This window comes from Mya arenaria, chromosome 3 (assembly GCF_026914265.1).
Source record: "Mya arenaria isolate MELC-2E11 chromosome 3, ASM2691426v1".
NCBI classification, from domain to species: domain Eukaryota; kingdom Metazoa; phylum Mollusca; class Bivalvia; order Myida; family Myidae; genus Mya; species Mya arenaria.
Window position 1 is genome coordinate 50,395,240 of NC_069124.1, and position 16,604 is coordinate 50,411,843.

At 39.3% G+C, this 16,604-nt stretch overlaps 1 pseudogene; it reads right to left on the reverse strand.

The window, feature by feature from the left end:
- Window positions 1-6,276: 6,276 nt before the first annotated feature.
- Window positions 6,277-16,261, reverse strand: LOC128227713 (transient receptor potential cation channel subfamily V member 3-like; annotated as a pseudogene).
- Between the last annotated feature and the right edge of the window lie 343 nt (window positions 16,262-16,604).

Consider the following 16,604-nt stretch of genomic DNA (forward strand, 5'->3'; position numbering starts at 1 on the left):
TCTTGTATGCATGTACTCAAGTGTAGGTCGTACAAGGCTGGTGTATGCATGTACTCAAATGTGGGTCGTACAAGGCTCGTGCATGCATAAACTCAATTACGGGTCGTACAAGGCTGGTGTTTGCAAGTTTTTAAGTGCGGGTCGTACAAGGTTGGTGTATGCAAAGACTCAAGTGCGGATCGTACAGGCTCGTACAAGGTTGTATGCAAGTACTCAAGAATTGGCCATACACGGCTCTTGTGAGCATGTACTCAGTTGTGGATCGTACAAGGCGGGTGTATGCAAGTACTCTAGTGTGGGTCCTACAAGGCTCGTGTATGTACGTACTCAAGTGTGGGTCGTACAAGGCTCTTGTGTGCACGTACTTAAGTGTTGGTCGTAGAAGGCTCGTGTGTGCATGTATTCAATGCGGATTCTACAAGGCTCGTGTATGCATGTACTCAAGGGCGGATCCTTCCAGGCTCGTGGATTTATGTACTTGAATGCATGTATTCAAGTGCGGGTCATACAAGGCTCTTGGATGCATGTATTCAAGTTTGGGTCGTACAAGGCTCGTGTGTGCTTGTATTCAAGTGCGGCTCCTACACGGCTCTTGTATGCATGATCTACAATGCGGGTCATACAAGGCTCTTGGATGCATGTATTCAAGTGCGGCTCCTACACGGCTCTTGTATGCATGTTCTAAAGTGCGGCTCCTACACGGCTCTTGTATGCATGTTCTAAAGTGCGGGTCTTACAAGGCTCTTGGATGCATGTACTCAAGTGTTGGCCGTACAAGGCTCTCGTATGCATGTACTCAAGTGTGGGTCGTAGAAGGCCCGTGTGTGCATGTACTCAAATGTGGGTCTTACAAGGCTCGTGTATGTGTGTACTCAAGTGTGGGTCGTACAAGGCTCGTGTGTGCATTTACTCAAGTGTGGGTCGTACAAGGCTTTTGTATGCAAGTACTGAAATAAGGTCGTACAAGGCTCATGTATGCATGTACTCAAATTTGGGTCGTACAAGGCCCGTGTGTGCCTGTATTCAAATGTGGGTCGTACAAGGCTCGTGTATGCATGTACTCAAGTATGGTCGTACAAGGCTCGTGTATGCATGTACTCAAGTGTGGGTCGTACAAGGCCCGTGTGTGCATGTACTTAAATGTGGGCCATACAAGGCTCGTGTATGCATGTACTGAAGTGCGGGCCGTACAAGGCTCTTGTATGCATGTACTCAAGTGTGGGTCGTACGATGCCCGTGTGCGCATGTACTCAAATGTGGATCGTACAAGGCTCGTATGCATGTACTCAAGTGTGGGTCGTCCAAGGCTCGTGTATGCATGTGGGTCGTACAAGGCTTGTGTATGCATGTACTCAAGTGTTGGTCGTACAAGGCCCGTGTGTGCCTGTACTCAAATGTGGGTCGTACAAGGCTCGTGTATGCATGTACTCATGTGTGGGTCGTGCAAGGCTCGTGTATGCATGTACTCAAGTGTGGGTCGTACAATGCCCGTGTGTGCATGTACTCAAATATGGGTCATACAAGGCTCGTGTATGCATGTACTTAAGTGTAGTTCGTACAAGGCTCGTGTGTGCATTTACTCAAGTGCGGGCCGTACAAGGCCCGTGTATGTATGTACTCAAGTGTGGGTCGTTCAAGGCTCCTGTATGCACGTACTTAAATGTGGGTCGTACAAGGCTCTTGTATGCAAGTATTCAAGTGCGGGTACACTTTTGTATGCATGTACTCAAGTGTGGGTCGTACAAGGTTCTTGTATGCATGTACTCAAGTGTGGTTCGTACGAGGCTCTTGTTGGTCGTACAAGGCTCCCTTATACATGTACTCAAGTGTGGGTCGTACAAGGCTCCCTTATACATGTACTCAAGTGTGGGTCGTACAAGGCTCCCTTATACATGTACTCAGGTTTGGGTCGTACAAGGCTCTTGTTGCATGTACTTAAGTGTGGGTCGTACAAGGCTCTTGTTGCATGTACTTAAGTGTGGGTCGTACAAGGCTCTTGTTGCATGTACTTAAGTGTGGGTCGTACAAGGCTCTTGTTGCATGTACTTAAGTGTGGGTCGTACAAGGCTCTTGATGCATGTACTCAAGTGTGGGTCGTACAAGGCTCTTGATGCATGTACTCAAGTTTGGTCATACAAGGCTCTTGATGCATGTTCTCAAGTGTGGGTCGAACAAGGCTCTTGTATGCATGTACTCATGTGCGGGTCGTACGAGGCTCTTGTTGCATGTACTCAAGTGTTGGTCGTACAAGGCTCCCTTATACATGTACTCAAGTGTGGGTCGTACAAGGCTCCCTTATACATGTACTCAAGTGTGGGTCGTACAAGGCTCCCTTATACATGTACTCAGGTTTGGGTCGTACAAGGCTCTTGTTGCATGTACTTAAGTGTGGGTCGTACATGGCTCTTGTTGCATGTACTTAAGTGTGGGTCGTACAAGGCTCTTGATGCATGTACTCAAGTGTGGGTCGTACAAGGCTCTTGATGCATGTACTCAAGTTTTGGTCGTACAAGGCTCTTGATGCATGTTCTCAAGTGTGGGTCGTACAAGGCTATTGTTGCATGTACTCAAGTGTGGTTCGTACGAGGCTGTTGTTGCATGTACTCAAGTGTTGGTCGTACAAGGCTCCCTTATACATGTACGCAAGTGTGGGTCGTACAAGGCTCCCTTATACATGTACTCAAGTGTGGGTCGTACAAGGCTCCATTATACATGTACTCAGGTTTGGGTCGTACAAGGCTCTTGTTGTATGTACTTAAGTGTGGGTCGTACAAGGCTCTTGTTGCATGTACTTAAGTGTGGGTCGTACAAGGCTCTTGTTGCATGTACTTAAGTGTGGGTCGTACAAGGCTCTTGATGCATGTACTCAAGTGTGGGTCGTACAAGGCTCTTGATGCATGTACTCAAGTTTTGGTCGTACAAGGCTCTTGATGCATGTTCTCAAGTGTGGGTCGAACAAGGCTCTTGTATGCATGTACTCATGTGCGGGTCGTACAAGGCCATTGTTGCATGTACTCAAGTGCGGGTCGTACAAGGCTATTGTTGCATGTACTCATGTGCGGGTCGTACAAGTCCCTTGTTGCATGTACTCAATTGCGGGTCGTACACGACCCGTGTATGCATGGACTCAAGTGTGGGTCGTACAAGTCCCTTGTTGCATGTACTCAAGTGTGGGTCGTACACGACCCGTGTATGCATGGACTCAAGTGTGGGTCGTACAAGGCTCTTGTTGCATGTACTCAAGTGTGGATCGTACACGACACGTGTATGCATGTACTCAAGTGTGGGTCGTACGATGCCCGTGTGTGCATGTACTCAAATGTGGATCGTACAAGGCTCGTATGCATGTACTCAAGTGTGGGTCGTACAAGGCTCATGTATGCATGTGGGTCGTACAAGGCTTGTGTATGCATGTACTCAAGTGTTGGTCGTACAAGGCCCGTGTGTGCCTGTACTCAAATGTGGGTCGTACAAGGCTCGTGTATGCATGTACTCATGTGTGGGTCGTACAAGGCTCGTGTATGCATGTACTCAAGTGTGGGTCGTACAAGGCCCGTGTGTGCATGTACTCAAATATGGGTCATACAAGGCTCGTGTATGCATGTACTTAAGTGTAGTTCGTACAAGGCTCGTGTGTGCATTTACTCAAGTGCGGGCCGTACAAGGCCCGTGTATGTATGTACTCAAGTGTGGGTCGTTCAAGGCTCCTGTATGCACGTACTTAAATGTGGGTCGTACAAGGCTCCTGTATGCAAGTGTTCAAGTACGGGTACACTTTTGTATGCATGTACTCAAGTGCGGGTCGTACAAGGTTCTTGTATGCATGTACTCAATTGTGGTTCGTACGAGGCTCTTGTTGCATGTACTCAAGTGTTGGTCGTACAAGGCTCCCTTATACATGTACTCAAGTGTGGGTCGTACAAGGCTCCCTTATACATGTACTCAGGTTTGGGTCGTACAAGGCTCTTGTTGCATGTACTTAAGTGTGGGTCGTACAAGGCTCTTGTTGCATGTACTTAAGTGTGGGTCGTATAAGGCTCTTGTTGCATGTACTTAAGTGTGGGTCGTACAAGGCTCTTGATGCATGTACTCAAGTGTGGGTCGTACAAGGCTCTTGATGCATGTACTCAAGTTTGGGTCGTACAAGGCTCTTGATGCATGTATTCAAATGTGGGTCGTACAAGGCTTTTCATGCATGTACTCAAGTGTTGGTCGCGCAAGGCTCTTGTATGCATGTACTCAAGTGCGGGTCGTACAAGGCTCTTGATGCATGTACTCAAGTTTTGGTCGTACAAGGCTCTTGATGCATGTACTCAAGTGTGGGTCGTACAAGGCTCTTGTATGCATGTACTCATGTGCGGATCGTTCAAGGCTATTGTTGCATGTACTCAAGTGCGGGTCGTACAAGGCTATTGTTGCATGTACTCATGTGCGGGTCGTACAAGTCCCTTGTTGCATGTACTCAATTGCGGGTCGTACATGACCCGTGTATGCATGGACTCAAGTGTGAGTCGTACAAGGCTCTTGTTGCATGTACTCAAGTGTGGATCGTACACGACCCGTGTATGCATGGACTCAAGTGTGGGTCGTACAAGGCTTTTGTTGCATGTACTCATGTGCGGGTCGTACACGACCCGTGTATGCATGTTTATACATTTCTAAGAAAAAAAAACACAATGTTCTAGTCGCCCAATCTTCCTACTCTGATGCTCTCTGTTGCTCACCATCCTTTTACCTTTGACCAACTTGTATGGGTGGAAATTGTCTACACAATCACCACATCCTCCCAAATCTATATAATTTTTTTTGCAAAAATGAAAAATCGCTTCCGCCTATAAATCATACTTTATCAGAGCATGAAAGGGCCTCTTGGTCTATACTTAATAAATAAATATCCACAGCTTTGCTAATAAATAACTCTCCGACATTTAAGGAATAACAAACTAGGAACTAAACTCATTAGACCCCTTGTAGAAATATACCATGGTTATTAATATTAACCTCGATTTACGATTCTTTCTTTTCGAAAATAAAATATTGTATCAACACTTAAATCGTGCATTGAACGCTACAAGGAAGTAAAAACGATTACGATAAATGGAATTGAAGTAAACGGTAAATCATACAAGTACCCAGAAATGATCGATTAAATGATTGTGGATTTTACATGGGACAATAAACGGCAACCCTAATTAAACAAATTTACTTTTAGATTACAACTTGATAAAGGGATTTTAAACATGCCAATGATCGACAGACATCGTGCATGTTCAGGTGTTTGAAGGGCATCTTGTGTCTACTGTTAAAGATCCCGGTTATGCAATATGACCAAAGCCTTCAAATCAGGTTTCTAGACGCTAAACAATGAACACTGTAGGAATCAAGACTGTTTATGTTACGCCACAGTATGTATTTGTTATATAAACTTCACACATCACAATATCTTATTGGTTAAGTTATAGAAGGCTACACATATAAATTATCTACAAACATTGATAATGTCTGTATATGAATGCCATTTAATCTTAAATTTTGGCAAAAGAATGCACGGCTTGGAGACGTGGTCGTGACTTGAACATACATGTTAACCCTATCACAAATGTTCACAAAGCCACGAATATTCACAAATTCGCGGAAGTTCACATAGTAACAGATGTTCACAAGGCCTACAACGATACGAGTTTCAGTATGGCGGTTTTGTGCTGTCTTGAGATTTCGTTTTGAGACCAAATTAACTTGCGGACGACCTGTGAGCGCCATCGCCCGGCGGCCGTACACATCCTAAATTCTAAAGCTATGATAAATGGAATTGCCGATTCCAGACAATGAACTATTAGAAAAAAAACATAACAAATATTGCTTGCTGGGGGCATAGCTAGCCCTCTTTTCATGTGGATTCATAATTGTGCTGAGGGGCAAGGGGGCTCTTGGAGCATGCCCCCTCGGAACATTTTAAAAACAATGGTGCATTCTTGGCGTTCTGATGTGCTTTATTTAGTACTGGAAAATGGACAGTTAGTTAAAGGATTATGTAGTCAAGTACGCAAACTGCAACTTTGGCTGATTTTTTTTTGTATTTTGTATTTTTTGTCAGAATCCTGTGGATTCAGCCGCTGACTCGTGTATAGACAGCTACGCGCCTGAATTGAGATATACAGATAACGATTCGTTTAGCGATTTCATTGACCATTACACAAGTAATTGAGGGAATACCGATTGCAGAAATGTCTCAACGGAATCGATTTTTGGTGGAAAAAATATGTTACCCCTTGTCAAAGGCTTTGAGAGAAACAGGAAGTGATGTCATCATTTTTTGGTATATTAAGCCAAGGTCACACACAACTTATTGTTGACTTGTAAAAAGAAGATGATAACAAATTATGTAGTATGTACAGCGATATAACAGGTTACGGATAGCCGTAAACCTAAGTGTAGGCGTTAAATGTTAAAATTATTTAGAGGTTAATTCAGACACACATGTAAATTCATCAATAGGCATTTAATTCCAAACATACATGTACATACATTAATAGGCGTATATTTCTAAACATACATGTACATACATTAATAAGCGTATATTTCTAAACATACATATACATACATTAATAAGCGTATATTTCTAAACATACATGTACATACCAAACATACATGTACTTACATTAATAGGCGTATATTTCTAAACATACATGTACATACCAAACATACATGTACATACATTAATAGGCGTATATTTCTAAACATACATGTACATACCAAACATACATGTACATACATTAATAAGCGTATATTTCTAAATATGCATATACATACATTGATAGGCGTATATTTCTAAACAAACATGTACATACATTAATAAGCGTATATTTCCAAACAGACATGTACATACATTAATAAGCGTATATTTCTAAACAAACATGTACATACATTAATAAGCGTATATTTCTAAACATACATGTACATACATTAATAAGCGTATATTTCCAAACAAACATGTACATACATTAATAAGCGTATATTTCCAAACATACATGTACATACATTAATAAGCGTATATTTCCAAACAAACATGTACATACATTAATAAGCGTATATTTCCAAACAAACATGTACATACATTAATAAGCGTATCTTTCCAAACATAATGTTTCGGCATGTTTACATGTACATTCATTCAATCCTAGGCGAATAATTCCAATTATATTAATAGACACATTTTTTCAAACATACATGTAGATTTACATACACTTATAGGCCATATAGGCGTATGGTTCAAAACAAACATGCACTAACATTAAAACGCGTAAATTTTAAACATCCATGTGCTTACATTATTAAGCGTATACTTCCATTTATACATGTACATACATTCATAGGCGTATATTTACAAACAATTATGTACATACATTAATAGGAGTAAAGATACTTATTAAAAAGGATGTTTCTAGTCAATTACTAATGAACAATTGTTACAGACAGTTAATTAAAGCCTTTAAAACAAAAACAAACAAAAACTGTGCTCATTTTATGCAAGATTAGCGTCACGCACTCAAATTTTGGAATCTTGTGGACAATCTGAAATATACCTAAAGTTTTGGTATGGTTTGAAATGTTCACATTGGTTGATGTGATAAATGTCTATGCTTCGTGCTGGTCTTGGCAACTCTCGTAATTTCTCGTTTTCTCTCTTATCAACAATCTCCTTGCTGTCTAAATCGGTAATGGAACGTATCTCCAGATATCGCTTATCCTTTTTGGGCTCTTCTTCGTCTTCAGTCTTCGGCTTCTCCCCGACCCTCGCGATCCAATACTTTTTGGGCTTTTCTTCGTCTTCAGTCTTCGGCTTCTCCCCGACCCTCGCGATCCAATACTCAGGAAGGATGCTTTCCAAGAACAAAATTACGGAGAGACGTTCTAGTTTCCAATAACGATCATGGGAGCGTGTGTTTTCAACGTTTTCAAGCAGTTCCGTGCATGTTGTTCCCATCATGGCGATCAGAGCGTTTAGAATTACTATAGCTGTCATGACGATGTAGATTAAAAAGATGGTGACGCATATTCCCGGGTTTCTTGTCTCGTAGAAGCTTGGCGAATCTCCTACTCCGCCTATCAGTTTTATCATGGACAACAAGGTTCTGCCATAGGTGGAGTACTCTGGATCATCTGTAGCAGGCGAGCCCTGAATGGCCATAAACATCGCCGTACCGAATCCAATGATAATTAGGAGAAAAAAAGAGTATAAACCGAGTGATATCACCGAAAATAACCTTTTGAAGAAGAACGCCGAAGAAACTGAAATGCTTTAACATTCTAAGGAAGAATACAACAAACAGCCATCCAATAATAACTGAAATGTACAAACAGTACTGTTCGTATTTGAAATCTTGATGCTCCCCGACCACCAATGCAAAACAACTGCCCAAAATTAAACTGGTCGCAAAAAGCACGATAATGCTTCTGTAAGCCCCATTACTGTAGGGATTCAGTTTTGGGTTTTTCACCCAAGTCCATATTGTACTTAGAGTTCCGGTATCCGACCTGCACCCTCTTCTTTTCTTCCTGCAAGGATTGCCAGATTTAAGCATTTTTCCGACTTCCGGCAAAGTGTACAGAAGTCCCCAGAAAAGGCAAATACAGGGGGAAACTATAACAGTAACCGTATCAAGGTTCCTGTAGGAAGGAAGTGCATCAACATTGAATTGCGTCTCGTTATTGAAATTCTGTTCCGAACTTTCGATGGCATACCACGTGAGGAAGCTCATGAATGCCAAGTGCAGAAAGAACCAAATATAGACACGTCGCCTGTAGTGTGACCATTTCTCCTCAATAATTTTGCTGATCTGAGGCGTACGAATAAAAGGCATTGCTTTCGAAGGGTTAATTTCGAAAAGGAAGTTCAGGATGGATCCGGAATCACTGGCGTCGTGCACAATAGGATCTAAGTCCGTTATATCGAACTTCTTAATGTCTTTCAGTCCATCGTTTGATTGTTCAATAAAGTACGGCTGAAAAAAGACGTGTGCGTAATTGGATCGACTATACAAGAATATAGAGCAAGAACAAGAATATATAGAAGAAATATAGATCAATCAATTCCAATGCTAGCATAATCCATAAGAATACTTTTGTTTTTGGAATATAGTCTTGATGTGGGTAGTCAACATGATATAGCTCAATCCCCAATATATAACTACTTTATAGGCACTTAATGAATACAAGCCATGAAACAACTTTCCATATGAAAGCTTCCTTTAATTCAATACGCAATTCATGATAAAAAAGGACACTGAAAACACAATTAAAATAACATTTCGGTCTGTATATAGCATAATACAACTTAGAGTTTATTCGACATGAGTCATATACAACGACATATTTCTTTTATTTTCAATCTACAGAATGTGATAAGGGTAACATATGGCAAACACTTCTTTACATAAGACTTATTATCGGTCAAAATGTATATACATGTACAATAAATGTCATAAGTGAACTTTACCGAGCATAAGTGGCTAATGTTGAATGCTTACCTCTGAGTTGTATATCATCACGAATATGTCGCAAAGACCGAACTTCGTCGCTAGCTCTAAAGGATTCAAACCCGATTTGTTTCTCCAAGTCCAGAGTGTTCCAGGCTTTGGTCCCATTGACGTGGCATTGGTTGAATCTTTATGTTCAGCTTTGAGTTCCTTCTGTTTTGTTTCGTCAATAGCCTTGATAGTTCTAAGCATGTTGATGACATCGTCTACTTTGTTTTGATAGTAGTGAGCATACCTGGTAAAATAGCATTATTTGCAAATATCAAAGCACATATAGGTCAATCGCCAAGTCATAAATGCACATATCGTTCAATCGCCAAGTTATCAATGCCCATATCGTTCAATCGCCAAGTTATCAATGCCCATATCGTTCAATCGCCAAGTTATCAATGCCCATATCTTCCAATCGCCAAGTTATCAATGCCCATATCGTTCAATCGCCAAGTTATCAATGCCCATATCGTTCAATCGCCAAGTTATCAAAGCACACATCGTTCAATCGCCAAGTTATCAATGCCCATATCGTTCAATCGCCAAGTTATCAATGTCCATATCGTTCAATCGCCAAGTTATCAATGCACATATCGTTCAATCGCCAAGTTATCAATGTCCATATCGTTCAATCGCCAAGTTATCAATGCACATATCGTTCAATCGCCAAGTTATCAATGTCCATATCGTTCAATCGCCAAGTTATCAATGCCCATATCGTTCGATCGCCAATTCATCAATGCCTATATCGTTCGATCGCCAAGTTATCAAAGCACACATCGTTCAACCGCCAAGTTATCAATGCCCATATCGTTCATTCGCCAAGTTATCAATGCCCATATCGTTAAATCGCCAAGTTATCAATGCCCATATCGTTCAATCGCCAAGTTATCAATGCCCATATCGTTCATTCGCCAAGTTATCAATGCCCATATCGTTCAATCGCCAAGTTATCAATGCCCATATCGTTCAACCGCCAAGTTATCAATGCCCATATCGTTCAATCGCCAAGTTATCAATGCCCATATCGTTCAATCGCCAAGTTATCAATGCCCATATCGTTCGATTGCCAAGTTATCAATGCCCATATCGTTCAATCGCCAAGTTATCAATGCACATATCATACGATCGCCATCGTATCAACGCATGTTTCGTACTCATGTTATCATTGGGGTCGTATTATCAACGATCGTACGGAAACTCGTATCGTAAGTGCTTATCCTACGATCGACATCTTATCAAGGCAATTATGGTACAATCGCTATCTCATCAACACACATATCGAACGGTCACCATCTCATCAACACACATATCGTACGGTCACCATCTCATCAACACACATATCGTACGGTCACCATCTCATCCACACACATATCGAACGGTCACCATCTCATCAACACACATATCGTACTGTCACCATCTCATCAACACACATATCGTACGGTCACTATCTCATCAACACACATATCGTACGGTCACCATCTCATCAACACACATATCGAACGGTCACCATCTCATCAACACGCATATCGTACTGTCACCATCTCATCAACACACATATCGTACGGTCACCATCTCATCAACACACATATCGAACGGTCACCATCTCATCAACGCATTTATCGCACAATCGCTACGTTATCAACGCAAATATCGCACGATCATGATCTCGTCACCGAACGTATCGTACTATCGCACTATTATCAACGAACGTATCGTAGGATCGCCATGTTATCAACGAACGTATCGTAAGATCGCCATGTTATCAACGAACGTATCGTAAGATCGCCATGTTATCAACGAACGTATCGTAAGATCGCCATGTTATCAACGAACGTATCGTTCTGTCGCCATGTTATCAACGAACGTATCGTACGATCGCCATGTTATCAACGAACGTATCGTACGATCGCCATGTTATCAACGAACTTATCGTAAGATCGCCATGTTATCAACGAACGTATCGTACTGTTCCCATGTTATCAACAAACGTATCGTACGATCGCCATGTTATCAACGAACGTATCGCAAGATCGCAATGTTATTAACAAACGAATCATACCATCGCAATTTTATCTCTGAACGAATTGTACTGTCGCCATGTTATCCACGAACGAATCTTAAGATCGCCATGTTATTAACTCACGTATCGTACGATCTCCATCGTATCAACACACAAATCGTACGATCGCGATCTGATCAAAGCACATACCGTGCGATCGCAATATTATCAACGCACATATTGTACTATCGCAATATTATCGTATCAATCCACAAATTGTACAATCGCCATTTATCAACCCACAATTCGTAAAATCGCCATGTTATCAATGCGCGTAATATACAATCGCCATGTTATCAAAGCACAAATCATACGATTAACATGTTACCATTACGCACATTCTGTACGATCGCCATCCTATTAAAGCACATACGCACAAGTACGATACGATCGCCATCGTATCAAGGCAAGTATTGATACATCGTCATCTTATCAAGGCGCATATCGTACGATTGCCAAATGGCATTTTTCAAGATACTACCAATCTGCATGAAAAGTACTTTATTAACGGCACAATTAAGGTCTGCCATTTTCGTCATCGGAGTACCTAAATATGGAACAGTTTTAATTTGTTATTTATTTTTATGTATTATTTTGTAATTATTGCTCCATGATTTGTTTAAGTAAATTAATTATTTATGTAAATTAATTATTTATGTTATTTCCAGCTTGTTTTTTTTCTCATTTTTGTCAGTAAAATTTGATGATTTCAGTAAAATACAGGCTGTACCAGTATGCTGGGATTGTGGCAAGCATGAAGTCTTTCCCCCGCATGCCATGTATTTACATTTGAACATGAAAAACTTTAAATGTTAGCAGTATTTGAAATACTTACCGGAGAATCGTGTTCTTTGGAATTTGTATCTAAGACAAACGTCTTTAATGATTAAAATCGTAAATAAACTGATCTCAATCAGAAAAACACTTTTATAATGGGTGTTCCATATTTAGGAACTCACCCAGTATAGTTAGATCGCCAGGTTATCGACACTCCTATCGTACAATCGCCATGTTATCAACACACGTATCGTACAATGGGCATGTTATTAATGCAAGTTTCGTAAGATCGCCATGTTACCAATGCACGTATTGTTCGATCGCCATGTTTTCATTACACGAATCGTACGATTACCATTTTATAAATGCACTTGTCGTTCGATCGCCATGTTATCAATTCACATATCATACGATCGCCATGTTATCAATGCACGTGTCCTACGATCGCCATGTAATCTATATACGCTTTGTACTATAGCCATGTTTTCAACGCACGATTCGTACGATTGTCATGTTATCAGTGCACATATCCTACGATCGCTATCTTATCAAAGCACGAGGTAAGTGTTTCATTGTTTCAGAAAAAAACGTATGAAATGCTTAAACGTTTTGTTTGGGTAAACTGAACATGTTGTGTTGGTGTCAGACACTTAGAAATCATATATCCCATTAAAGGGGCTGTACTCCGTATGATGAAACAGCGAAAAAAAAGACAATTGTCGAAAACTAACATAAACTTGGTATCGATGTGTACAATGCATTGAAACTTACTAACTGAAGTACCACATAGTTTACAACTAATTTATTTTCGCAGTTTTTTTTTCGTATTTTGAAATGAAAATCTGCGATCTGATCTTTTGGCATTAGTCTTTTATCACTGGTTTGCAGATATTTACGCAAAAATTTGTTTGTTCCAAGACAAAAAAAATGTTGTCAAAACGTTCAATCTGTGAGAGTTCAGCTTTCATGTATTATAAACAATCTCAATTACAAGCTCATTTGTATAATTATGGTTCCCTTAAAAGGAAGCATTAATAAGTTGTGTTCTTGATGTTTTCGTTTATTTATGTTGTAATATTTACACTCCCTAGTACATTTCTGTTCAAATAAAGTGGCATTCATATTCGCATGAATACCCCCGACGATTTACCGGTGTAGTAATTTCGGCGACCATTCGTTATCATGCAAATGTTATAGGCGCATGCGCATTACACGTTTCCTATCGAAATAATAACAAACGTGAAGATAAAATTAGTGTGTATTAAGACAATTAATATATATGTTAGTAAACATGTTGTTTACAGAAACACATTTGTATAGCGTTTCTGCGATTATTTTCATTACTCGGCGATTATCAATTAATCAGTTTTGCGGCAAGGGCCTTTGGAACTTTCGCATGTTAATTCATTTTTCGCTTTTAAATTGAAATGGACGAAGTGCAGTTTTAATAACATTATCACAATTAATTGATCCGTTCAAACAGTTTCATTTTTAAAAATTGAAAGACACAGTTAAGGAAAGTATTTTGTATGCTATAACTAGTTAAGACTTGTAGGGCAGCGTTTTTTTATTCAGCGCTAAACAGAATCCCTCCATTTTGACCAAATGGAAGAAAATGACTTATTTGTATGTCGTGGTGATTTACTGTTTTATTAAGCATTCACTTTATTTTAATAGGTCCTTTTTCTGAATTTTGAAAAGATGTTAAGTGGAAAACATAAACGACGATGTAATTTGGAAAAATTACCTTATCAAAGTGTGATATATGTTGTCTTCGGATTCGTTTGTAGCATACAAGTCCGCCCCTTCCGTCAACAAAAACAGAAACATTTCTGGAAAAAAGAAGCGTCCTTTTATCAAAAGACAGTCAATACTGCATTATTTAACATAAACGGGTTTAGGCACATGCACATTCGTTTCAACTTCAAACTGAAAATGTTATATATTTATTCAAACACATGGGCATTTTTCTAAAGTGGCACACTTTGAGTACTTATGTACCAACAGTTTCTTTGATTGTTTTATCTTCAGTTCTCATAGAACATTTGACTAATTCTTATAAGAAGACATAGACCCCCAGAGACTTTTGGCAATAAATATATCAATTCAAAAGTGATTGGCCGATGCTTGCTTTCTCTCCTGTAACCATCAATTTCTATTCCTAAAGTAATGGCTTTTTGCATTAATTGTTCATGTTGCGATTCATATTTTAGGATCTACTGTTATGTACAGTATTGAAATATTATCCGTATATAATGTACGTACTTCTAGGAAATCAATTTCTATATTGAGTCTTCCATTTTGATAATCAATAAGATAAAGTGGAAAACAGGAAGGAAATTGGGATAAAAGAAGAACTGTCCGGTAACTGGTAGGCTTTCCGGTAGCAGGATGACACTGAAGTCATGTACGAAAGATAATGAGAACATTTAACCCGGTGCTTAAAATGCTAATAAATAAATAGTATACATTTGAATTATTTCAGAAAAATAAGGATGACAACTCTTTAACCTTATCTTTCATACTTTAAAATCAATATATGTATATCCTTAACACTGCAATTTCTTCCTGTTACCAGATAGTTCTTTCCTTATGTACCAAAGTATCAGTAGACTCCGTAACAGGACGAAAAATATACAAAGAAACAATCTTGAAAAAGTGCACACAAACACTTCTATGCACTAGAATCTCTATCGCCCAATTGTTTTCGCCTTATAAATCGGTACACAATTTGTCTAAAGAAAGTAACTTAAAACGTTTTAAATGATGTGATTTTGGTCCTGATTATAAAACTACGATTGACTCATTGCGTTATTACCTTTGTTAAACGACAAGGCAGCAGTGAACAAAGGCAATTCTCCGAGCATCACAGTTTCCCTAAAGTTTCTCCCTGTCGCACGTCTTTCGAATAATTTCTTCTTTTTATCCTCCCCTAATTTCTTCTTTTCAGCCTCCCATAATTTCTGCTTTTCATCCTCCACTAATTTCTTCTTTTCATCCTCTCCTAAACTCTCCTTTTCATCCTCTCCTAATTTCTTCTTTTCATCCTCCCCTAATTTCTCCTTTTCATCCTCCCCTAATTTCTCCTTTTCATCCTTCCCTAATTTCTCCTTTTCATCCTCTCCTAATTTCTTCTTTTCATCCTCTCCTAATGTCTTCTTTTCATCCTCTCCTAATTTCTTCTTTTCATCCTCCCCTAATAACTTCTTTTCATCCTCCCCTAATTTCTTCTTTCCATCCTCTCCTAATTTCTCCTTTTTATCCTCCCCTAATTTCTTCTTTTTATCCTCCCCAACCTTGAAAACCCTGTAAAGCAATCTTTTGGCAAGAACTTGATTATTTTTGCAGATTGCTAAATGAAAGGCGGTGTGCCCTTCGTAATCTTCTTCCTTACGCGGAAGGGAAATTAAATTCGGGTATTTTTCAATCATCTTCCATAAAACCGCCTTCAGCGACGAATGGTACTTCTCTATGGTAATGTAAAGAATATTGTAATTTTCTTCTTCTTTTTTTATTGTTTGTTCCAAAAAAGTTTCATCTAACTTATCAACAACCTTGTCTATTTCATTCAACGTGTCTGGATCTATTAAGGCTCCATCGCTTAGGTTGCGTATATGTTTAATGGCTGATTTAAGTATTTTAACTTTTATTTCACCATCTGTTAATGAAACTTTATCTATAATTTCATCTATAACTTCACCTACAAATACATTCGCGTCCATTGTAAAATTCCTTTTGATACGTTTAATTTCTTGGTATAAACAATTTCTGAACGAATGGTGTTGGCTCTAAAATATATACCTTGAAATGTTTCAATTTATCCCACTGTTTCTATCCCAAAGACTTTAAACATTATTGAATGTTTGATAAAATAACGATAGCTCAAACTACAAGCTTTCACAAATTACAAGATTTGCGGTTGATTTATGCATTGATGGGAATATGATATTAAAGCTGCACTCTCACAGATTGAAGGTTTTGACAACTTTTTAATTTTTTGTCTTGGAACGAGCCAATTTTGGCGAAAATCCTCGGAAACCAGTTATAATAGACTGCTGACAAAAAATTAGGTCGCAGATTTTTATATTTAAGTTCAAAAGTTGATGTTTTATGCATTTTCTTAAACCGTTATTAACGGTTTAAGCCATAAAACATTATTTTTCGAACGGAAATAAGAAAATCTGCAATCTGATCTATTGTCAGCAATCTTATATCATTGGTTTGCAGATATTTACGCA